This window comes from Pinus tabuliformis, chromosome 7, assembly GCF_031772625.1.
Source record: "Pinus tabuliformis cultivar Carrire ecotype Pingquan chromosome 7, CPIR1, whole genome shotgun sequence".
Lineage (NCBI taxonomy): Eukaryota > Viridiplantae > Streptophyta > Pinopsida > Pinales > Pinaceae > Pinus > Pinus tabuliformis.
In genome coordinates this window covers 1604362160-1604389923 of record NC_142293.1, presented here as the reverse complement: position 1 = coordinate 1604389923, position 27764 = coordinate 1604362160, and the positions used below count along the sequence as shown (strand labels likewise).

General features: G+C 35.2%; 1 pseudogene; it reads right to left on the bottom strand.

The window, feature by feature from the left end:
* Window positions 1-116: 116 nt before the first annotated feature.
* Window positions 117-26135, bottom strand: LOC149254280 (leucine--tRNA ligase, cytoplasmic pseudogene; annotated as a pseudogene).
* Between the last annotated feature and the right edge of the window lie 1629 nt (window positions 26136-27764).

Below are 27764 nucleotides of genomic sequence, written 5' to 3'. Positions count from 1 at the left end.
GATTAGACTACTCTAAGAAATTATTCTCAAGACAAATAGGATCTCATTCAGGTACTCATGTACTTTAGTATTTTTAATTATTATTTAGTCATAAAAATGTTTCTTAATTTATTTTATTATTTATTTTGTTCTTCGATTATCTCCAACTTTTTAAGTCCTATTTTCCTTTTGATTAAGTCAAAATTTTCTTCCAACACTTGCATCTCATCAAAAGGTAGGTTTACATCTAGGCCTTTAGGCCCAACAACAAGTGTTTCATCCTTTTGAACCTAAAAAATGGTATGCATTGTATAAGAATTATTTGGCAATCAACAAGTTGTCCAATAGTATTGTCCTTCAAAGTAGTTGACATGCCTTGGTCAGAACAACAATCCTTATCATACTTTACTTAGAGAATGTTCATGCACTCTTCTTTCCAAAGTTCATACTTTTCTGCAACATAGTCTAGTTATCCTATAGTCAGATTTTTCTCTTCAACTATTGTTTCACTATTTGTTCGACCTTTCTTGGACTTACTTGGAGAAAATGTATGCTTATAAATAAGCTTCCACATGGAAAAAATTGTATCTTATAGATATTTATTGGCTCACTGAAGGGTAAGATCAAGGAGATCTGCAGTTGGCCACCCTGATTTGAATACAAATCCATCCTTCTTCAAAACCTCTTTCCAAACATGTTTTGCATAAACAGGGCATATGGAAGTGATTAAACTTATTTGGACATCCCTGAATCTCCATAGTAAGTCTATATTTATTCCCTATAAAGCACAAGGAAATCTATACTCATCCCGAGCTTCCTAGAGATCATAAAATCCTATCTTCGAGGCCTCCCTGAACATCATGGAATTGTAGTTGCGGTTAGTAAGACTCGATACAATGTTTATTTCATCATAAAATACTTGATCTGCAAAAGTTGAAGGAGGGCCTTGCCTTAAGGATGAGTTTGCAACCAAAATATCATGCATCCATGCAATTTGTTTTTTCAAATAGAGAATCATGATATTGACAGTATCATAAACAAAATTGGCATCATCCATGCGATCTCCTGCATCAACCAAAGAAAATTGAGTCGCATCTGAAGAGAAGTCTTCTATTGCCTCATGTGATGTTTTGAAATTTCCTATAGACTTTGACATTTTTTTCCAAATTCGGCATAAAGTGACCATTGCATCTAAATGAACTAGGCTATTTATCCTTAGGGAATATGGCAGTGTGATTGTAAATACAAAATATCAGATGGTTCTAAATTAAATCCTTGCTAGATACTCACAAATTAAAAGGATACCAGTATTCAAACTCTTTCTTCTTGTGTTTCAAGAGATATGAGGGAATTTCGTATTGTGGGTCCCTCAAGGAATGTAAAATCCCAAACCCAAGCTGTCATTTACTATGGCTTGATTAGAGCAACATTCCTACAATAATGTCCCCATTTTTAAAACGCGGAAGTTGTGTAATAGGCATATCTATTGTGGAATTTGATAATTACTCAATGAGAAATTGTCCATCTCACTGAATTCTTGTTCCAAGGCCAAATTATATAGAACATTATCACCGATTAAGCCAACTTAACGTATGCTCAAATCCATGCCTAGCCTCATAAAATACAACTCCATCTAGGTCAAAAAATTTGCTGCCTTTTTGTTCCACTTAGGTTCACCATAAGTTATGTGCCATTGGTCCATATGGGCCACAATGCATTCATCACCTGACTTAAATATTACCTTTTTCGCAAGCTCCCTATACATGACTTTCTCCCTTGTCTCTAAAATATTTTACCTGATTATTGGTCTTGCTTCTTGAAATTGTGTGCCCTTGAAGTCCCCCATTATCATTGTTTTATCTATGAAATATATAGGTTAAATTAATATCTTTTTCTTTGCAAGTTTGTATTTGTCATTTGGTCTCTTGATCTTCAAATCAACACACACCAATTTAGATGAATTGTCCTCGACTCTATGAAGTGTTAATTATAGGGTTTACATTAAATGGTAAAACCCATTCATCCTTCACAAGGAATTGGGCCCCGAGGGAAAGTTTTAAATTTCGATTTGACAAGGCCATATAATCATTCACTAAATCACTGAGGACACTATTTAGTATTCCAGTGTCTTTGTCTATTACAACTGTGAGCATAGGAAGGGCATACACAACCACAATGACTATATGAGGCCACTTCAACAATAAAGAAATCAAATAATGGCTAGATAGCTCTAAAAAAGATGTAGGCTTCTTAGGGATCTTATACATATGTTGATATGAAAGATTAAGGGAAGCCCTCAGTGATAATAAACACATCAATATCATTGATTTCAAATATACCATGCTCACCAATCCAAAATAAATGAAAAAATAGCACTACATATAGAATGGAGTCATAGTTGAATAATTTTAAGGTGGTTGCATATATCCTAACATTCCATAGTAGAACATACTAGGATGGGAATTGTAACTCGCACACACAACCACCACCACAAGATAACTAATCATAAAATTAAAATGCATCACAAAGAGAGAGAGAGGATGCAAACACATGAATCTTACCAACTTATGTCCCAAAGCTATATTTGACTTCTAGGTTGGTAAGCTATATCTGACTTCTGGGTTGGTATGACTTTGTCATATGAATAGTTTAAATATATGTTCTGATTTAAAACATACTCATACACATTATTGAGAAGTAGGATAGTGACTTCAATGATTTCATACATATTTTACTAGTACTAGTCCTTTGTTACTTCTCACTAGTGACATATATCAATAAGAAAAATATTTCACATCTTACTCAGAAGCATGCCATACTCTAGATTGTGCTTGTGCTCATGTCAACAAGCATAATTTATTAATTCTGGTGCTTATTTAGAGTATGTTACTTTTCTAAGAAATGACTTAGGGTCCACCCTATATGAATAGGCCCAAAGCACTTTACCCAAGACTCTCAAAATTCAAGGGCATTCAAAGTAATCATATACATTAGAAAGTATTCAAGAGCGTATTTAGTAGGAGATAGCCAATATTATAGGGTTTATTGTTTATTCCTTTTATTACCTAGGGCCCTAATATATCTTCCATAATTTTATGAGCATTTCCTCCACATACACGATAGATCTATTATCCTTCCGAGTTATCCTCTGCAATAATAGTCTCATGAGTTTCCATTTCCTCCACATCTAAAATGGTATCCTTTCTAGGTATCTTCAACAATAATGGTCATCGAACCTAAACTCAAACCTGAATAATATGACATTGGTTCAATTATGAAAGTACAAACGTGTCCACTTTTTTGAACATTATATTGGAGCCATCAACTGTATTCAATCTATGTTGATTTTTTGGAGTTCATATAAGATAAGTATCTTGTTGTTGGATTTCACATACCCTTAGTTTTTGATGGCTACAATGTGTTTAGTGGTACTTCATTCAAGGCCTCAACCAAGCAAACACCAAATTTGTGTATGAGACTTCTTTGTTTGTGGGACAAGGGACCCATTATGAGTAGGAATTTGACTCTAAATTCTACATACGTGTACATACTGTACCCCCTATTGATTTGAAAATGTGACCTTTTAAGAGGAATATGTTGTATCATTAATTGTAATTTATTAATTTTGTTAATTAATAATGTGAAATGTTTGTAATATCTTTATGACCTGAATTAATTTGGCATTTATTTTCAAAATTACTTTATATTTAGTATTTAAAAAAGGTGTAATCTAACTTATAGATGAAATGAACTTTTTCACAACCATTTTTCTGGTTAATTTTAATCAAAATACGATGGAGATTTTTAAAAACTTGAGTTTAAATTGTTTAATCTTCATAATTCGAGTGCCCCAGGGGTTTTTCAAGGTGCTGAATACATTTATGCATTCAAATTGTATTTTAGACAACGCAAAATCTTGAAATTGTATTGCCAATTTTGGTGAATTCTGGTGAAAAAGGTTATTTCATCTATAAGTTAGACTACGCCTTTAAAAAATATTTATTAGATGATCTTTACCAAAATGTTGTTCAAAGCAAGATTTATATGTAATTTGTTATTGTAAAATAAGAATATGTACACACGATAATCTTTTATTTATATATTTCCAAATTAACATTATAATTAATTTAGTATTTTAAAATTCTATTACATCTGAAATTTCAACTAATAGTTCATATTTTTTATATAAGATTCATTAGATATCCAAATTTACTCTAACAATAATATAACTCTAAGAAAAATACATATGAAATTTTGCAAAAATAAAATGATAAATAAACTTTTAATATATTTGAAGGTATGTTGTGATTTTAAAGTAGATAATTTTTAAAACCATTTAATAACTATAATTAATATGAATGATTTAAGTGGGCATGTTATAGTGTTTTGCTTTTGCTAAAAAAAAAATTGACTTTCAATTACTTTTGAAAATTTGAAACAAATCCTATCAATTTTATTAAAGTTTTGAAATAAAATAAATATTAAATTGAATAATTTAAAAATGAAAATAATTTTGAAATTTTTTGAATTTGAATTTCTATTTTTTAATTGGTTCATTTGCACGAAATGACTAATTTTATGTAGTTTAAAATTGAATTGTTAGAAAACAAATTTATTTAAAAATTAAAAAAAAAAAATCTCCATGTCACCAAGTGTCATAACAATTAATTAATATTGCATATGGCAAATCTCAATATCTATGAAAATTTGATTCTCTATGTACTAATGGTTTGTCAAATTTATCACCGTATAATGGTAATAAATTCAATTTCAAATATCTGTTAACATCATCACTCATCTCTTTTTTAAATAATCATATCAAATTGGAAAATGACACGTGTGATGATAATGGAATTATTAAAAAATAATGTTTTGTGGTTGACTCAAAAGAAATTAAATCAAATTATTGTATAAATGAAGCATGATTATGCATTTTATCGTTTTTTTACATAGTTAAATATTTTTTTCTCAAAATTATTGTAATTGTTATTTTTCATATATAAATTTATTGAATTTATAAAAAATATTTTTCATGTGAAAATATATCTAATTCATAATTTGAAAGAAGATTAAATATTTTACATTTGTTATTATTAAAATTGGGTAAAGTAATTCTTGTTAAAATTGCAATTCTGGATTGTTGAAATTATTATTTTTAATATAAAAAATGGATTCAACACTATCAAATACTATATTGCAATCACTATTACTCTGGAATTTGTACAATGAATGTTAATATTTGATATTTATAATTTCATTAATTCAAAATGATATCCATAAGATTTTGTGGTAAGAATGTTTGGTGCCCCCTCATATTATTATATATGTCAGAGTCAGTTCATATTGTTTTTTATTTTCATAAAAAAACTTTGACCTTCAATTACGTTTGAAATTTTCAAACATATTCTATTAAGTTCATTAAATTTTTAAAAATAAATAAATATTAAACTATATATTTTGAAATTTAAAAAATAATTTTTTATTTAAAAAAAATATAAATTGTTTTTTTTTTTTTTTAATTAGTTGATGGCTATTTTGATGTGGTTTTAAATTGAATTATGAGGTATAAAAATTATATTAAAAAACAAAATATCTAAAAAAAGTTTTTATTCCTCAAGTATCATAATAATATTTGTTATTGTAGTCTTAAATTATGGTGACAGCTATCCATATGGCATTCTATTGTGCAAAGATTGCAACAACAATCATTATTGCAGTCCCATATGGCATTCTATTGTGCAAAGATTGCAACAACAATCATTATTGCAGTCTATTAAAGTTTATTTGAGTACTTTTATGTCATTGAATTTTGACCTTTTATTATTATTATTTAAAAATAAATTTATAACCACAAATTATATAGACTTCATCAACTATATAGAAACCATATTTTGATACACATCGAAAATAATTATAATATATTATTTTGATATATAAATCTAATAATATAAATGAATATCCTATATATTGTTTCAATAATTATATAAAAATAAAAAATAAATTCAATTACATTTATATACAAATAACATGAAATTTAACTAATTACACTTAGCAGGAGTTGTTACTGACCACCATTATTTATGTTTTCTTCAACACTTTAATAAGTATAGTAAAAATGTATATGTGCAGACTTAATTATATGATTTTACTTAATTAGTAAAAAAATATTAATAATAAATTAAAATGGTTATCGATTCACACAACAAATAAATATGTAAATAAAGTGACTCCATTTTTAATATTTATATTTATATTTTGAATTTCTATATGCAATTTTAGTTCTTTATTGTTTACACTAAAATCTAGCTATCAATTACTTTTCACATAAGAGGCAGGTACTAAGCAACAATGCTGCATATTACACTTGTTGAAAATTATTTATGTGGAGTTGATATAAACTCATCATCTATTGAATTATTATACTATGATTGCTCATATTTGATCTGTATAATGAAAAATTACGTGTCATAAATGACGAATATTAAAATCTCGAACCTATCGATTTGACGTTTCAATTTTTAAGGGACATTTCATACTTTCTCATACCCATTTGCAACTATATTTATAGTCCTATGACTAACGATGCAGTTGCATTTAAGCTCCTACAATGCGGCTGCGGTATTGTGAATCTCCTGTCTTTAGTTATAATAAATATGTCGAAGGATTGTAATCTTGTTAATTTTCCCACCACTTGCGTTGTTTTTTTTTTTTGAAATTTTAGTAAAATTTCGAACCATTTCTTGATTTGTGTGTGTCATCCTTGCGAAAGAGGCATGCTAATATTGGATGACTCTGTGTCATTCCATGCTGAACCAGATTTACTGAATTTGAAGGGTCTTCTGTTGATTGATCTTGTTGATTGAATTGGCTTTAGTGAAGTCCAAGGATTGTCTGATAATGATCTTGTTGATTGAACAATGAATTGGCTTTACTGAAGTAGCTCACCTGCTTTGTTGCTTCTCCTACAATTTACATAGGGGACACACTAGCACTAGCAGTAAATACTGCCTCAATGTTCATAAGAACCCTCCCTCTATTCTTTCTTGATTTGCACTTCTTGTTTTCAAATGTTGTGATTAAATCAAAAACAAATATTGCAAGCGAATCTTTCTAACACTCCCCATCATGAGGTTTGGTGAACCTAATGAGAAAAAATGGTTTCCCATTGGGGGAAGATGACGTAATGGTGGGTAGGCAAAAACTGTTTTTCACCCTATAAATACCCAAGTTGACCACGTCTACATGTAGTATACATAAAAGTGTGATTGCATTGGATTTCATGTTGGGAAGTTGATGAAAAGCTTCCACCTGCTATTATAAGCATTGATTAGTTTGATTTATATATCCAATCAGAATACTTAATATTAGAAAGCACGTAGAAGGATCTTTTATAACTAAACATTAACACATATAGGAATCATACAGAAGACAACGATCTAAAAATTGCAGAGTAACTAAACTAAACAAATTGCTTGTTTAATTAACCAGTATTGAACATAACTTTTCCAGGTGATGTCGGGGATGAAAATCCTCAGCCAAGCCTTTCCCAATTATCTATATAATCTTAAATGTATTAAAGAAAAAAATAATGAAACACTAAAATCATTCACATGTTAAACAATGTTGCTATAAGATGAAAGCATAACTCCTTCATTGACTTTGAAATATTTAGGTATTACAGAAATATCCAAATTTTTGGTCTAAGAATCAACCATTTTCCAAATAAAATATACAATATATATATAGAGTTTGTACAAAATATTAGTTTTGCAGATTAGAAGGAAAATAATTTCTATCCAAAATAACAAGTTGGATGCTCTTAGAATTTTTTTTTACCAATACATAAAATCTTCAGCCTGATTATCTGTAACCACCCTTGATTTTTGGATTATGTTCCACGCTATCTGAATCTGCTCCTTTAAACCTGCATCTTCCATGATCATTCCTTGAAACATAACCTACCTTCGAGATACTACTGTTGAATTTAGGATATAAGATCAACGAGGTGTTCCCATTCTTCTCCCTTTGGATAAGCTAAAGTAACCATCTTTCTATAGGTTTCATCCACTTTTGTGTATTTCTGAAAGGTTGGTTTAACTGTGAACAAATATTTGATTTCATAACGTATAAATAAATCATCATATAATTTCTCAAGAAGAATTTGACCACTTAAAGCCACTTTAATTCCAGCAAACTTTGACTTACCTTGTGTAGCCCTGTCAAGTAATCTTCAATATTCTTCCATAGACATCATTTTTCCCTGTGAATTTTTGAAGTAAGGTAAACCTCTTTGCTATAGAGCAGAGAACTTCTTGTTAAACCTGTTAACCTGAATTTGCACGTATTCACATTTTTATTTCATTTTCACCATCAGGTTCTTCTTAGTCAAAAGCCTTTTTGGTTTGTATGATTGAATGAGTCATATCAACAATATCAACTTCTTATAACTCCTCTTTTGTTTTTGAATTCAAAAACCTTACAATCTTACTAGCCTAATTGGGTTTGTTTCTAAGCTCATTCTTGATTTCATTTATTTCCCTTTCTGCTTGTTCTAACAATTCCTCTTATTCAACCATAATTCCTATCGATTTCCAAACATTAGACATTGAAGACATGATCTCCACCCATATTCTTTCTTTAGCTTGAATTAAGCATTGAACATTGTTAGCTTGACCCAAATTCAATTGTAGCTCTTTCTGAACCTCTAATTCTTTTGAAGTTTTACAACTAAGGAATTCAAGGATGAGAGTAATCTATTTTTTGTAGAAAAAAATTGTTTTCAAAATTGATTGTAGGTGATTGATTTCAAAGTTTCATTCTTCTTTTTAATTTCCATAAATTAAGAAAAAATATTACTTTGATTGGAAAAAGAAGTTGAAGAAGATTGTCATGATGTTGTTTCCACTTGTTGTATATTGTATACATGCTCGCTTGATAAAACAATTGTAGAAGGTGAAGATACATCAGGTGGCATAGTTTCTGACATTGCTTCTTCTGTGTTCCTTACTTTTTCCCTTTTCATACTCTTAATGATGTTCCTTCTGAATTTGAAGTGAAATGTGGAACATCTTCAATAAACCTCTTGAGTTATTTTTCTTTCTACTGAGGAGTAAATAAAACATTAAGTTTTAGAGGCTACTCTATTTCTTTCTGTCATGGTAATTCTTCTAGGGTACCCTCTTCCCATATTTCTCTATTTGCATATCTTTCAATGTCTGGTCTTGGTGAATGAATATATGGGGTAGAACCCTATTGAACTCTAATAGATGAAATCTTAGCAATTGGATCATAAGGCCAACTCTGTCCCTTTGTAAACTTCATTTTTTGCAACAATAATTCAACTTCTTTATCAACAACCTTGATGTTCAACACAAAAGGTCATAACTCTGTCTTGAGATTGAAAAGAGCCACTTTATTTCTTGGCAGAAAGTGCATTTGATCTATGTTCAAACTTTGTCTAATGAATTCAAGTGAAAAAAATATGATTGGGAGAAAGACTGGTAAATGATATGGAGGAAGTTCACATCCATAAATCCTTATCTTAGTAAATATTTTATACAAATACCAATCTCCTAATTTTGTCTGTTCACTAAGATGTAAAGTGTGCTTGAACTTAGGTAAAATCCTCCAAACTTCACTATTGTTCAAGAGACCATAACATACTGATATAAATTGATCCACAAAGTTTGAAAAATAAAACTTCTTAGAATGTTTCCTAACCAAATATTTCCAGTGGAAGACTGACCATAATTTCCCCTGTATATCTTGCTTTTGAATTTGTAATTGAGAGAATTTACTTGACTGATGGAATAGGAACAAATACACCAAAATTGATTGATGGTTAAAGATGAGAGTAGGCTTTGTGAAGGGGTTAATTTTTGATAAGTTTCCAACAAAATTTCACTATAAAATAGATGAAGTGAATCAAGAACAACAACCTACAAGGCTTGTAAAATTGACTCAAAAGTGATATAAAACAAAGGATTTTCATTTTTGGCAACAATGGCTCTCTTACTAGGTAAATATTTGTCTGAACACCACACGACAAATTCAGGAAAGTGATGGCTTTGTGGAAACACAAATTGGGGAAGGAAGGATTCCCAAAGGGAAAAGTCGTCACTATGGTCTTGAAACCTTTGGAATGCCAAAATTTTCAATTCATAAAGGTAAAATTCACATTGTGTTTCCACAATATTAGCATCTTGGTCGATTAAAGGCATCTCATCAATTTTTACTGAAGCATAGATAGGTGGGGCTTTGGATTGGGTTTTACCCGTCTGACCTGTACTCATAGTTGCAGTAGATATGAATAATAATAAGAGAGTGATTAGTAAAATTACCCGGTGATTGGCAAGTTGTTGAATCTGTGCTTTGATTTTTGTGACTTCATTACTGTGGTTTGTTTCTCTTGACATAAGAAATGACCCAATGATCAAAGGAAACAAAACTTTTGTATCACTGAATGCTGCCCTTTTCTTTGAAAATTTTGTACTAAAACATCTGGCAAGAAAATCCTTTGACACGACCCCTAACCGTGGTGGTAATGTCGAGGGGGTGTAGTGCGGTAAGTAGTTTTTATGAGGGGAGGTATGCTTTTGATAAGAATCCACCCCATAAAACAAATTTGTTTTTTGAATACAACTAATAGTAGACACCCCCACACGATAAACATCAGACATGCGGGGTGGTCCTCTTTTGGTCACCATTTGTTGATCTATGCATGCATATCTACACCGTGCAAAGAAACACATGTATTACGTCGCAATTTATTTACAAAGCTATCAAATTTTTTTTTGGAAAAACATTTATCTAAGTTTTGATTTAATATATAACTCTTTATAAAATATAAGTTGTACATTATTTATAGAAAGTGTGAAGAAAAATAAAATTTATTTGGAATATTTTTAGAAAATTGTGACAAGAAAATGTTACAACAATTTCCATGATGGCATAAGTTATATCAAGAATACCTATTTCTTCTAAATCCCATTTTGATTTGTTGTTCATGATTACATATTTCTTCTAGCGTGCGCTTTACAAACAAGCACTTATTTAATTTACAATAATTAGAATTTCAGATTAATACATAACATTTTATTAATATAAAGCTACACATTAATCTTTTCAAAGTGAAAAAATAAAATATTCACAATATTTTTTTGGAAATTTTTTTAACGAGAAAATGTTACAACAAGGATAAGATCATTATATCGACTAATTAAAATGTTGATTTTGCGTTTATTTTTTCATTAAAATTAAACGGTTTGGGCCAAATTGTCTATTGCATCGACTGCCACATCCTCCTGGTGCCTATGTCATCCTGGTATTCTTTGACCTTTTCCAATCATGGTCTGTTCTTCATTTGAAAAGAACGCCACCATCATTGTTGTGAGCCTACTTGTGCTTCAGGAGAATAAAATTGCAACCTATTCCATTGAAGGACAAAATTCGATGATCCATCCATTTCAACACATGATGTTTTGAGATTTGAGATGTGTGTCATGTATTTGATTAAGGATCTAATATAATCTAGACGCACAGTGGAGATCTACCTATAAAACCCTTCGTACATGCCTCAGAGCTGTTGTTAATGCAACACAGCGGTGTAGAGGGGGTCATGTTTCATTCTAGTGCAATACATACCTAGTGAGCTCTCCATGTGGCCGACCCAGTTAGCATGACGTCATACAAACTTTCTCGCCAAATCTGGTCCGTACACTTGTCACGCCTAACTAGTTTAAAAGGAGAACATGGCCAATTTTTTTCATTTTCTACTGTTACTATCCTTCTTGACCTCTGTGTAACTATAGCAATAATTTTCCAAATCCAGTAAAGTTTGAGTCCAAGTCTTGTAATTATGATGTTGATATCAACGCTTGGGATTTGCTCATGGTGACATTCAACCTGAGAAATTTCGTTAGTGTTTTAGGTGAGCAAGTGGAATCCTTAACAACATCAGAGATCATCGAAGAGTCCTAATTTTCACTTCGAAATCAAAGACGGGAGTTAGAAATCACCAAGAGAGAAATATTTTGGGCATGGGAACACATTAGGAGAATGGAAACTAAGATGGAATTTCTAAGAAAATAGAACTCTAACTAAACTTCTCTCAAGGTACTCAAGAAGATAGTATGGGGGAGAATAATAAACAAAATGGACAAACACTAGGATCATTTGGAATTTATTCAAGAAATGTCTGAGACCATGAGGAGAGCACTTTTGGAGATTCCTCCTCCAAGCCTGAAGTAATTGTCGACTTCCTTAGCTAGGTGCCTAAGGAATAAATGGGAAAGGTCAATATTAATAGGTCTTAATGGGCGACGAGATCCAACCAAATAATAACAAAAAATCAATTGGTAATTATGGCTAGAGAAGAGGTGAAAGCACTAACAAAAGAAATAAAAGGTTTTAAAAGAAAATGTGAGATGATTTACCAAATTAATTTCCAACCTTCTTTGATAGTGATGGGAGCTTGCTCCCCAAATAGTCCTTCATGAAAATACTGGTTGCAATTAAATAATACCACAAGGGTTTCAGAGAGATATCACACTCTCCACGAGAAGGAGATTATAAAATTATAAAATTATCATTATGAAGTTATGTTCTTTCTCAAGAATATTTTCAAAGGGAAAGGTATAATTGACTATGAATACATTACCATTTTGGAAGGAGTTATCATGGAATCCCGGTCATGTGATATTCCATACGGTAGAGAGTGGAGGACTCTGGTGGACCTGTATGAATGGGCTATCATATGGGGATTTGAGCCAATATCACAAGAACCCTCAACAAAGGCAAGTTCTATCTCAAGACCTTCATCACTTCAGACAAAAATTCAACAATCGACACTAGCATCAACACTAACGTCAACACTGTAGATTTTTACTTGTAGATTCAACAACCTATGTGATATGCTAAAACACAAGATGAGAATCTACTCTACTCTTCAGCGGAAACCAAAATTGATCGATGAAAACAATAAGCAGTAAGGAAGAATATATATCACACATAACACAATATTTCTTTGGGGAAAGAAACTGCTAAAAACCTCAACTATCTATATTGCATTAACCAAAAGATCTGAGAAGAAAATATAATGCTTGTTCAACCCAAACAATTCCTGCACTAGTACAATCTAACTCTCTGCCTCACAAGCCAGCTCAAGCTAACACTTAGTCAAATCTACTGCCTACCAATCCCCTACTTCCTTGCGCAATTCTTGAGAGAATTAGCCCATATTTAATTGGGAAATTCTCCACCCATTACTTCACAATCCATCCATTGGCCCTCAATTGATTGCATGCACCATATGTACAACCCGGAAAATTATACAACTGATAGCACACTGTCCATGAAATCTAATCTCAACTGGGTCTTCCTCTAAACTGACATGCATGAGTTATTTATGAGTGAATCTTTAGTTAACTGGTGTGGCACTAAGGATGCACTGGTGCCCGTCCCCAACACAAGACCTCGTACTAGTTCCTCCAACAGTTAGAACTAGTTTAACTGACTATAACTCAATTAGACTGAGTTAATTAATGACAAATAAAAAACCTCAACTTGGGCCCCTAAATTTTAGGGATCACTCTACATGACTCTAGATAGACTTCCAACTCGAATTTGCTAAGACAACTAAGTCAATTTAACTTAGTTAACTATTAAAAGTTGCTATCATAATAGAATTTCGATTTAATTCAAGGACAAATTAAACTGGAATTTTTTGTTGCTACTTTTAACACTCCCTCTCAAAAATAAAGGGATTATATGCTACCCCAATCCTGCCTCTGTGAAACTCAAATTTGCATATTGACAAGGCCTTGTCAAAATATTTGCATCCTGCTCCTTTGTGGGAATGTACTCCAACAACAATATTCTCCTCTGCACACAATATTGAAGATGATGACACTAGATATCAATATTCTTGGATCGATCATGGAAAACTAGATTCTCAGAGAGTTTGATACAACTCTGATTGTCACAGTAAATCACAGTTGGATCCATTTGCTGACCAAACAAATCAACCAGAATCTTCCTCATCTAGATAGCCTCACAAGCTGCTTGACTAACAACCATGTACTCTGCTTCAGCTGAACTGAGTACAATCGATCTCTATTTCATGTTGTACCAAGAAAAAATTGCTGACCCAATGCTGAAGATCCCACCTGATGTGATTTTCTTGTTAGATGGACTCCGTGCCCAATATGTATCGGTGAAGGCTTCAAGCTTCACTCCCTTTGTTTGTCTGTACCATAAACCATATTGAGTAGTGCCTCTGAGGTATCTCAACACATGTTTGGCTGCCTTCCAATACAACTTGGTTGGCTTAACCATCGTTTGACTAAGTTGGCTAACTGCATAACACATGTACGGTTGTGTGTTCACCAAATACATGAGTGAACCCACAAGCTACCTGTAAATAGTAGCCTCTGCTACTTCATCGGAAGTAACATCATCCTTCCTCTAATTACTTGCTAGAGGAGTCTCCATGGATTTACTGCTCTCCACGTGGAATATTTTGAGTATCTCGTTGGCATACTTTCCCTGAGAGACAAGAAGTTCCTCATCACCTTGCCATACTTCCATACCCAAAAAGTAGTGCATGAGCCCCAAGTCCTTCATTTCGATCTCTCTTACATTATCCTCTTTGCAAGACTTGATCAACTTATCATCACATGTCATAATCAAATTGTCGACATATAAAACAATAATCAACAATTTACCTTCAACCACAATATGGTAAAGGTTTGCATCTGATTCACTTTTGGTGAAGCCCAACATGGTGAAATAGGTATCGGTCTTGGTGTACAAAGCACAGGGTGCTTGTTTCATTCCATACAATGATCACTTGAGTCAGCACACATGCGACTCTTTGTTGAAGGTCTCAAATCCTTTAGGCTTCTCGATATACACCTCTTCCTCAATTATGCCATTAAGGAATGTTGCCTTTACATCCATTTGATGTATCTTCCATCCCATCTACGCTGATAGTGTTAGAATGGATCTGATTGATGAGTACCTTGCAACAAGAGAAAAAGTCTCATTGTAATCAATCCCCTCCACCTGAGAAAAACCTCTGGCCACAAACTTGGCTTTGTGTTTCTCCACACTACCATCCACTGCTTTCTTTACCTTGTAAAGCCATCTAGAACTCACCACTGACTTGTCTGCCAGTCTTGGGACCACATCCCAAACAATGTTCCTGACAATGGAGTCATACTCCTCAACCATGGCATCAACCCAAACTGGTTGTTGCACTACTTCCTCAAAAGAGGATGGCTTAGACTCTACACATCCACTCATCAAGGCCATGTAGCTAGTGTACCTCTGTGGTGACCTCCTTTTCCTACGCTATGATATTGGTGCTCCCACATTATCTCTAGCATCATGCAATAACCTGTCATCCTCTGTGGTGTGCTTTCTCCCATCTTTGGAAGAATCTGCAAGAGTAGGTGTCTCCACTTCCTTATCCTTTGCATGTGGCTGCTCCTCATCATCCTGAGGTTCCTCCTTAGGTGCTAGAATCTTCTCAACCGCATGTAGTTGAAGCTCCCTGTCAAGGGAACATCTCATGGCCTTCTCTTCATCGAATTTTACATCTCTGTGAACCACTGTCATCCTGTTGGTTGGAAGGTACATCTGATAGTTGTGAGGTTTATCAATGTACCCCACAAATATCCCCAAATCAACTGTTGTCTCAATATTTTTCCATGCATCTTTGGTTACATGGCAATAGACTAATGAACCAAAAATCCTGAAATATCCCACATCTGGTTTCTTCCCTGAAAAAGCCTCTTCCGGTGTTGAAAAGTGTGCAACAAGAAATGCTTGTTGAGAGTGCAACAAGATGATGGAGATTAGTGAAAAGAGTCGCCTTCACTAAGTGGGCCCGCAGGCTATTTTTGGCGCAAGTCTATTTTTAGACTATGTCTATTTTTAGACATATGGATCATGTCTATGGATTGCAGGTTGTTGTTTATGGATGATTGGTCAAGTTGGGAAAAATAGATGGACTTCTATTTTTGATGAAAGTGTGAGTGATCAAAGTCTATTTTTAGACTGGCTGTCAAAAATAGAAAAGTCAAATATTATTGTCTCATAATAATATTTGGACTATAAACTTGATCTTATTCTCTTGGAGCACTTCAAGATGAGCTACGGATGTGGTACATGCAGATCCGAGAGGGAAATATGTGGTTACCTATGGGATGACTAATATTTGCATGGAGGACTTCAGTTAGAACTCAAGTGAGTTGAGTTTAGTGGACTGGAGGTGCAGTTGATGGAGTTGTGTTCAGTTTAGCTTTGTTAAACTGGTTGTATTTAGTCTAACTGATCAATAGATTAGAGATGAGTTGGATGAATTAGTTATTAATTAATTCAAAAGTTATTAACTCATAATACAACTATAGAATACATCAGTTAACTCAGTTTCATGTCAGTGCATGTTCAGTCCAGCAGGGACAGGTGGTAGAGAATCAGATTTCTATCAGTTGTGACTATAGTTGTGCACCAGATCTTGCACAATCAAGGGATTGAGTATGCCAATGAGTTTGCTCACGTATTTTCCCAGTATTGTAGCCTTTGCTCACGTCCAACAAAGTGTGAGTGATTATTTTGAGGTGAAATACGAGTTTTGGAAGTCATTCTCATAAGTTCTTGAGCAGGTATTGAGCAGTGGAGGCAGGCAAGCAGTGGAATAGATTTGGAGATCAGATCTGAGCTGTGTTGTGTGTAACAGGTGGAGCTGGTACTGGATTGCTTGTGATAAGCATTGTACTTTGTAATGTTACATGATTCAATCAATATAATATACAGATAGTTGGGGTTTTTTAGCGAGATGCTTTCCCCGGGATACATACTATGTTAATGAGTTTGATTGATGCTTCTATGTGTGCCTGTGAATGTTTCTGCTTCTGTAAATTGATGATCAACGTAGAGGAGATTATGTATTATACATGTTCCACTTATAATTGTACGATCAGGATAATCTCTGTGAATATGTGTTAAATTATTCAAAATTTCTACATGGTATCAGAGCTAGATAATTTGTAGAAAAATTTCTACATGGTATCAGAGCTAGATGATTTGTAGAAAAAGTTTCTACATGGTATCGAAGTTGTTGATCATCAGATCTACTATTCAGGAAGTGTTTACATTCTATTTCTTCAGGAAGAGTCTGTAATTGGGCCAGGTAGCCTCTGGATTCATCCTTCCTTTGGAAGGTGAGATATCTGGTGAATGCCCATACAGTCGATCTTTGTACAAGAAATACTTTGTTCTCACGAATTTTAGATCGGAAGCGGTTGAGTTTTGAGCTGGTGGAATTCGAATTTAATTCCAAAGCAAGAGCGAAACTCAGAAACATTCAGTATGAGAATGGAGACAGTATGCCCCAGTATCTCACGAAGTTCACCCAATGCTAGGATGAGCTGGGAAGTGTGGGGGTGACTGTCGGATGAGGATGGTGAGTCTAGCACTCCTTGACCTTCCTAAGAGTTGGCATAGCTACCAGGACTCGGTGAATGGAAGGGAGAAACTGCAAAATTGGGAACGACTATGGTCAAATTTGATGTAGGAGGAGATTAGACGGAGCACCAGAGACGGTTCTTCATCCATGCAAGATGAGGAGAACTGTGCCTTAGCGAGTAAGGCGAAGAAGGGGAAGGGGAAGGTTTCTCTTTCCGAATCCAGTTCTTCCAATGATGGGAAGAAGGTTGACAAGGCGAAGGTGAGATGCTTTCGTTTTCATGAGTTGGGTCATTATGCTACTAATTACCCAAAGAAGAAGTCCAAGAAGGGATCCGGGGAAGGATCTGAAGGTGAGGCAGCCTCACTTGCTTCACAGTTTGAGTTGGACTTCACACTCTTCGCATGCATGGTTTCATCCATGGTGGGAAGTGGTTGGTTTCTTGACAGTGGAGCTTCTTTCCACATGACCGGTGACAAAAGTTTGTTTAGTACTTTGGAGGAGAAAGATCTCCAGATACTCATAGGGATGGGTAATGATGAGAAGTATAGTGTCTCAGGTGTAGGCACGGTTATTTTTTAGAGGGAGCATGGAGCTCGCCTTACCTTGACCGATGTCAAGTATGTACCAGGACTGAAGAGAAACTTGGTGTCGATCGCGATGTTGGAAGACAGAGGCTATGATGTGGTCTTTAGTAAGGGAAAGGTTTTCCTTAGACACATCATCACTAGACAGATGAAGCAAATTGGTTCACGGGTCAAGAACCTATATGCTCTTGAGGTTCAAGATGCATGCAAAGCCTTGAGTAGCGAGGCAACTGATGGAGACTTGGTGGTTGAGAGGGAGCGTATATTACCTCTCAACATGCAGAGCCAGAAGAAGTCTCAGACGATTGTGGAGGAGCCATGATTGGTGCAGCAACTTCAGGAGGTTGTGGAGGAGCCACAACAGGGGAAGCTGAGAGGAGATAGAGTAGAGACATCTACTCATCCAGAGACATCCAGTAGGGGGAAACTTCGAGCCAGATGGGCTGAGGGATCACATGCAGCCATGCCTCCAGGTAGGAGGTGTGGTGATGTGGATTGATCATCCCAAGGAGGAGGGGCAGGATCCTTGAGGTACCCAACCTCTTGGATGAGACCTTGCTACGGGAGCCCCGATGTGTAGTAGCAGGAACTGACTGATTGGGTAGAGACAGATGCGGATGGAGCGGCAGAGAGAGCGAAAGTGTAGGGAATCCCAGGACAGCGCATAGCTAGCAGGCTGTAGCAATGCAAGAGGCACAAGTGTTTTGCATAGTGCTAGGTGGCACAGAGAGGTGTGCAATGGTGCGAGATGCACGGAGATGTTGCAGTAGCGCAGATGTTAGAGAGGGAGCACTTGTCAGCAGCAAGTAGAGCTTCAGCATTAAAGGATGTTTCTATCCCAACAGGGAGGTCAGTTGGGAGGTGCAGTGCGGATGCAATGCTGGGAGATAGAACCAACAGCAGCACGGATGCAGTCAGAGATCAAAGTGACAGAGGCTAGAGCAGTTAGATACTGAAGAGTACAGAGATGCAGAGTTTCAGTCGACAGAGGCAATAGCAGTCAGAGACTTTGATGACAGAGCAAGTGGACCGGCCAGATGTGTTGCATGGAGAACATTCCAGAGTTACAGGATCGGGTTTGAGAGGAAGCCTTTCTTGTTGAGAGGGAGTGTTGAAAAGTGTGCAACAAGAAATGCTTGTTGAGAGTGCAACAAGATGATGGAGCTTAGTGAAAAGAGTCGCCTTCACTAAGTGGGCCCGCAGGCTATTTTTGGTGCAAGTCTATTTATAGACTATGTCTATTTTTAGACATATGGATCATGTCTATGGATTGCAGGTTGCTGTTTATGGATGATTGGTCAAGTTGGGAAAAATAGATGGACTTCTATTTTTGATGAAAGTGTGAGTGATCACAGTGTGAGTGATCAAAGTCTATTTTTAGATTGGCTGTCAAAAATAGAAAAGTCAAATATTATTGTCTCATAATAATATTTGGACTATAAACTTGATCTTATTCTCTTGGAGCACTTCATGATGAGCTACGGATGTGGTACATGCATATCCCAGAGGGAAATACGTGGTTACCTATGGGATGACTAATATTTGCATGCAGGACTTCAGTTAGAGCTCAAGTGAGTTGAGTTTAGTGGACTGGAGGTGCAGTTGATGGAGTTGTGTTCAGTTTAGCTTTGTTAAACTGGTTGTATTTAGTATAACTGATCAATAGACTAGAGATGAGTTGGGTGAATTAGTTATTAATTAATTCACAAGTTATTAACTCATAATACAACTATAGAATACATCAGTTAACCCAGTTGCATGTTAGTGCATGTTCAGTTCAGCAGGGACAGGTGGTAGAGAATCAAATTGCTATCAGTTGTGACTATAGTTGTGCACCAGATCTTGCACAATCAAGGGATTGAGTATGCCAATGAGTTTGCTCACGTATTTTCCCAGTATTGTAGCCTTTGCTCATGTCCAACAAAGTGCGAGTGATTATTTTGAGGTGAAATATGAGTTTGGGAAGTCATTCTCATCAGTTCTTGAGCAGGTATTGAGAAGTGGAGGCAGGCAAGCAGTGGAATAGATTTGGAGATCAGATCTGAGCTGTGTTGTGTGTAACAGGTGGAGCTGGTACTGGATTGCTTGTGATAAGCATTGTACTTTGTAATGTTACATGATTCAATCAATATAATATACAGATAGTTGGGGTTTTTTAGCGAGATGCTTTCCCCGGGATACATACTGTGTTAATGAGTTTGATTGATGCTTCTATGTGTGCCTGTGAATGCTTCTGCTTCTGTAAATTGATGATCAACGTAGAGGAGATTATGTATTATACATGTTCCACTTATAATTGTATGATCAGGATAATATCTGTGAATATGTGTTAAATTATTCAAAATTTCTACATCCGGTGTACTCATCCCAAGAATTCAATGAGGGTTTATGTTTTGCAAATAAACAGTTGTGTTGCATGCTTCAACCCACAAAAGTAGTGGTAGGCCTTAATCATGCAACATTGCTCGTGCCGCTCCTACAATGCTTATGTTATTTCTTTTAGCCACCCCATTTTGCTGTGGGTTATGAGGTGCTATCAACTCTCGATGAATGCCTTATGATGCACATAAGTTTTTGAACTCGTTCGACTCATACTCTCCTTCGTTATCATTCATGAGAGCTTTAACTTTACTGCGAGTATCTTTCTCAACTAGTGCTTTAAATTCACAAAACTTTACAAAATTCTAATCTTTCTTCTGCATGAAGAAGATCCGACACTTATGAGAAAAATCATCAACAAATATAACATAATACTTGTGCTTGGCCGTGGATGCTGTCGAGAATTGTCCACACACATCTGAGTGAACTCGATCGAGGATCGCCTGTGCTCAACTATCTTTTTCATGAAAGGAAGCTTTGGTGTATTTTCCCAATGTACGCCCTTTGCATGTGTTTACTTGCTCTAGTGCACCTTTGGGAAGATTGGTAGAAATTTGTTGCATCATTAAAGGAAATTTTAGCCTAAAAGTGACCTCCTAAGGAAAAATCAAGAAATTAATAAAAAAATGCCATGTAGACAATTTTTTAATATTACTTTACTTTTATCTATGTTCCACACTATTTATTAGCACGAGATTTAATAAAATGTTTTAATATATTATTTCTAATTTTTTACTTTTATCGAAATCCCTCAATATATTGCATTTTTATTCTATATATATATATATATATATATATATATATATATATATATATATATATATATATATATTTGTCTATATATATTTTATATTAACTATTTTTTTGGTGTTTCTTAATGACATTTTCTATTGAGGCCACAATTTCACCCATAATATATTTTTTTTGCCCAAAATCCGTTAATTTGTTTTTTTTGGAATATTTTTTTTAACTATTTAACTATTTTATACTTAACTGTTTTTAATTATTTAACTATTTTGTGTTTAACTGTATTTAACTTTTTAACTATTTTATATTTAACTATATATTTTATATTTTTGACCGGTAGTTTGTCATTTTTAAAATGTCTTTTTTTAACTATTTAAATATTTTTTTTTAACAATTTAACTATTTTATAGTTGACTATAAATATATTTAACTACTTTTAACTATTAAACTATTTTATATTTTATATTTAACTATTTTTTTAACTATTTAACTATAATTGTTTATATTTTAAATTTAATTGTTGTATATTTTATATTTAATTATTTTTTTGTTGTTCTTTTGGGTGTTGGGACTGGAAAAAGGTATGATTTCTCTTCGTAAAATGCTTCATTTACCATTCATCCTTATACAATTATCTCTATTTATAGATTAAAATGAGGAAAATATTAGCCAAAGTTGGATGAAAGCATTTGGTGATAAAATAGGCAAATCTAGTACAAGAAACTTATTTTTTTCTATCTTTGTGTGCAAAGATGCAAACTGGGCAAAAGCCGTTCAGTTGACAGAACAACATGAGGCCATAAAAGGGAAAAGCTACAATGTCTTGGGTAGACAAGGAAGCAGGAGATCAGCTCGAACAATGCTATTTTATCACATGATCAGATTATGTATTGTGAAATCCTCAGGATCCCCTGATCCTGAGGATTCACTTTTATCTAGTTACTCTTTTATGTTATATATAGGGCTGAAAGAAAATTGGAGACAGTTCAGACTTTGATAATCTGTAATTATTCTTTTTGAAAACATATATGTTGTTATCTCAGTGACTTTGTAAGCTGTTACTTGCATTAATGAAAGAAGGTTGCGTTTGATACATCTTCATATTTTGAGTTCTTATTAAGCGGAGGCTTCTAGCGACTCTAGGCCCAGTCACGAGAAGTTCTACTGCTCCCTTGTGTTATATTTTTTTATATTTTTGCTATTGATTTAATGTTCAGTCATTGGTTACATAATTTATTGTAAAGGTTTGTGATATTGATTCATGCTGTTGTTCAATTAGATTTAGAGTGAAGCCATGTGACATACTTAAGTAGCGCTTTGATTGGAATGAGTGAATTAGTGTTACTAGCAGGTTGTTGTTCATCTTGAATTGATGTTATCATAGATCTTGGAGATAATACTGATTAACTTCTACAGATTGCAATATAGATCGTTTTCTATTTAGAAATCCTTTATCGCTATTTTCCATTCAATTGTTGTTTGTTGTTCAATTATCGATTGTCGTTCAATTGCTGATTGCTATTCAATTACCAATTGCTGTTCAATTAATGTTGCTGTTCAATTGAGAATTGCGAGTTAACTTGGGTTGCTATATATTAACAGTGTTGTTCAATAATTATATTTTATTTCATTGATTGAGTAAGTTAGCCTTAAATCTATTTGAACAATTCTAAGTGTGATTCTTATTTGCATTCAGTTTCAATTGATTTCGGAACAAGTTGCATAGAATTGCAGAGTGTGTTAAGAGTATTTCTTCCATAGATAGTTCTTTCTAGAATTGTGTGAATTGAATTGAAGAATTAGTGATTAGTGATTGTGACGATTTATCATTAGATAACCTTTAGATTCACTGCATATACTGTGCTAACACTCTTGAGATAAAAATACTTACCTCGAGTTGACAACTAATGTAGGGATTGAGATTGCCTATAAAAAGACATCTTAGTGAGCCAACATTTTGGTGTCGTTGCCGGGGAGAGTGTTTCAAGTGATTGTTTTTATTTTTGCTGTGAAAGAATTGGGTTTTAAAAATGAAAGGTAAGAACCTGCATACCTAGCAAGTAAAGTGCTTGCTTACCTGCCCGCTTTATAGTAAAACCTTAGAGGTTAAATAGGAATTTTTTTTTATGAATGTCTAGAAATAGAAAAATATAAAAAGTGCAGAAGCCTCCACCAAAACCCATAAGACCCAAAGGATCGGTGAACCTTGGGAGAACGACCTTTACAGACAAAATAGTAAGAAGAGCAGAGTCTCAAGCATTAGTAGGATTCTAGGCTATACCTGGAAAAAGTTCTACTATTATCCCTCAAGCAGCAGGCTCACCATCTGCAGCTTACGCTGAGATTCAAAGCCAAGTAGGAGGATCGGAACAGAGTCTTCAAGCTACAATAAGTTTACACTCTGATCCTCTACAAGAGGGAAAATCTTGTAACTTAAGAGAAGGAAAAGGAGAAACTAGTGGGGCTGCTAAAGCAGAACCACAACTGTCTAAACAAAGATCTCTTGAGATCCCAGACCTAGGTAGTGCTGCAAAGCTAGCTCGGGTTGCTAACTCTCTGTTTACTCTAGAAGTACCCCTTGAAGTCCCCGAAGATTATTGGCACATCTTTGATCAAATGGTAGATCAGCCACCCCAAGGTCAAACCTCGACATTAGAGTACCCCATAGTTGACTAGGTGGCCAATGCTCCTATGAAGGCTATTCCTCTGCAGAGCATCCCAACTTTCCATGGAATGATCACAGAGGATCCTGATGCTTTCCTGTTTGAGTTTGATGTCCTCTGTAGAGGGTATGACTATACCACCGACCCCCAAAAGCTAAAACTATTCCCTTCCACTCTGAAAGGGGAAACTCTAAGATGGTTTATGGGTCTAGGTGGGTGAACTATCAATTCTTGGGATGAAATGAAAACCTCCTTCCTTAAAAGATACCAGGACTTTTGTAAAACTAGGGAACTGAAAGATGAGATTTTTAAGATGACTACAAAAGATAATGAAACACTAGAAGAATATGTAGAATGATTTAATTATAATTTGCAGAGGTCTCCACACACTGCCCTACCAAAAGAAGTCCTAAGAGCTATCTTAATTAAAGGAATGAAAGAGGAATTGGTAGAAACTCTAAAATTGATGGGAAAAGGAGATATTTCTCAGGAAGATTACGATGAAATTATTCATTTGTGTATCAAGAGGTCACAGGGAAGCACACACATAGGAGTAGGAAGCCAAGATCCCATGAGCAGAGGAAGCAAACCACATAGTGGAGGTGTAACATGGATGGAGATTGGTAACCTCCTGGAAGATTTTAAGACAGACATCCTGGGCACTCTTATAACATAGCTGGACGTCCTACAGGCTAAACAAAAACAGGCTTTAACGGAAGAAAAATTGGCCATCTTTTGCCCACATTGTCGAAAGAAGCACAACCAATGAGAATGCCCATTAGACATGGTTCAGACGTGCGCCATCTATACTAAAGATCACAACACTGAACAATGTCCATCATTACCTGTGTTGAAAGCAGTATTCAAAGAAGCAGAGGAAGAAACAGAATCGGTATATCTGATGAACCAATGTCGACAATGGAAAGCTAAACCTACAGGTATGTCACAAGACACACCCATATTCTTTCCTGCCTCGTAGTTTAATCAACAACAGAACCTTGGGGCAGCCTGGCAAGGCCAATCTCCCTACCCAAATTGGCAAAGCCCACCATTCCCTATGACATCCTGGCCAACACAATCTTTTCTAGGAAATGGCTGGCCGAATTCTCCTTTTACTCCTGTTTGGCAAGGAAATCCCTATCAATCCCAATGGCTTTCCTCCACCTCTCAAAATCCGAATTGGTCTACAAATTGGCAGCGACCTCTGGGGATATCTAATGTACCTATGGAGACGGACCCTTAGCCTCAACCCGCACTGTCAACTCTGTATACATTACAACAGAATTCTCAACCTCTTCTGTGGCCGCAGTTACCAGCTCAGTTGACCCCGAATCCTAATAACATACTAGTCCATTTGGTACAGATTATTGAAAACCCAGAGTATGAGATTGAGCAGAAAGAATGTAATGAGCTCAGATTGAGGTCAGGACGTGTCATCACCCCTGAGGAAAATAGGGACCAACCTTCAATTGAAAATGTAACTCCACCTGTACATATTCCACCACCTGTAAATAATACTGAACCAAGGCAAGGGGAAGGAACAGATCAACATGATGACCCTGAAAAACTTATAGTCACTTCTCCTTCGTTCCCCGAAAGACTAACGATACCTAAACTGATCGCCTACCCTGATTTCAATCTTGTAGGGGAACTAAAAAATTTGTGTATTAAGATCCCTCTCCTCCAGGCCATTCAAGACATTCCCATCTATGCCAAAACAATCAAAGAATTGTGTGTAAGGAAGCCTGTGAGGAAGGTAAAAACCTCACCCACTATCCATGTTGTAGGAACCTTATCCGATTTACTCTTGGGAGAGGAAACTCCAATAAAGTACAAAGATCCTGGAAACCCCATAGTAACAGTTCAGATATATGGCCGCTCTTTTCCAAATACACTAGTTGATCTAGGAGCTACCATTAACATATTAACAACAGAAACTTGTCAAGCACTTGGTATTACAGCCCTGGAACCAACCACCACTTTATTAGAACTTGCTGACCGATCGGTGGTAAGACCAGAAGGGACTTTACAAGATATCACAATTTCTGTTGACTCATGGGAATATCTAGTAGATTTCCTGGTTATAAACCCAAGGAGTAGGTTGGATGGGCATCCTCTGATTTTGGTCCAACCTTGGCTGGCAATAGCTGATGCATATATTGGCTGCCGAGAAGGCAGCATGACTATTACAAAGGGGGATGCTGTAAAAAATATGGTGTTATATCCTCCTGCTAGGCCAAGTTTTCCCATTGTAAAAATATGTAAGCAGCCACCAGCGTACCTGGAAGAGAGCATCTGTTCACCACTCATAGTAGCGGAGGCACTGGAATTTAAAGATCAGACTGAAGATGACGTTATCAATAATTTTATAAATTAGCCAACTAATGTGAGTAATGTACAGTGTCAAATGTTGAAAGCAATCCTTGATAACGAAGCCATGGAAGATCCCTTGAAGGATACAGATGACCAGCATATTCAGATGACTGCTTTTCATAACAGCAAACCCGTTGAGATCGAGCCAGGAAAAGTTCTAAATATCAATGACAATCTAGATAGCGAACAACAACAGAAGCTTATCCAGGTCTTACAGAAAAATAAAGGGGATTTTTCCTGGGATTATCCTGATATGAAAGGGATAGACCCACAACTATGTACACACCACATCTATACAAAGAAGGATGCTCGACCCATCTGGCAACCTCAACGAAGGTTGAACCCACACCTCAAGGATATCATGAAAGAGGAATTGTAGAAGCTACTGGATGTAAATTTTATTTATCCTATCTCGGACAGTAAATGGGTCTCTCCATTGGTGGTCGTCCCTAAGAAAAATGGGAAGTGGTGTATTTGTGTAGACTATCGGGAGTTGAACAAGGCAACACAGAAAGATCACTTCCCCCTCCCATTCATTGATCAGGTCCTCGATACATTGGCAAGGAAGCAGTTCTTCTCCTTTTTAGACGGTTTCAGCAGCTACAATCAAATTTAGATTGCCCCTGAAGACCAGGATAAAACAACCTTCACCTGTCGCTAGGGCACATTCGCATACAGGGTATTGCCATTTGTCTTGTGTAATTCCCTAGCCACGTTCCAGAGAGCTATACTCAACATATTTGTTGACCTAATAAATGAAGGACTTGAGGTATATATGGATGACTTTACTCCATATGGGGATGACTTTGATCAAGCATTGCAAACGCTAGAAAATGTCTTAGAACGATGCATTGCTACCAGGTTATGTTTAAGCAATGTCAAGTGTCACATGATGATGATTGAGGGCATGATCCTGGGACATTATATCTCCGCAGCAGGAATACAGGTAGATCCAGCAAAAATATAGGTAATTCTTTTACTACCTACCCCTTGCACTCAAACAGAGGTACATAGATTCCTGGGATATGCAGGTTATTATCGTAGGTTTATTAAAAAAATTTCACAGATTGCTACACCCTTATATGCTCTAACTGGAAATGTTGATTTCAGTTGGTCTGACAAGTGTGACACAACTTTTGTAGGTTTAAAGAAACTAGTCTCAACAACACCGATATTATGTGGACCAAATTGGGAGCTGCCTTTCCACATCTCCACAGACGCATCAGATGTAGCTATAGGCGCTATCCTTGGCCAGGAGGAGGACAAGAAACCTTATGCTATATATTATATTAGCAAAAATCTCACTTCTGCAGAACTTAATTATACAGTGACAAAAAAAGAATTCTTAGCTGTTATTTATGCAATAAACAAATTTAGACACTATATAATCGACTACCAAGTCTTTTTGTACACTGATCACTCTGCCATTCGGTATTTATCTAATAAACCAATCACAAATGGTCGAGTAACACGATGGCTATTGCTTTTGCAGGAGTTCTACATTACCATTAAAGATCATCCAAGGAAGGAAAACCCAGTTGCCAATTTTCTATCTTGAAACCCGAA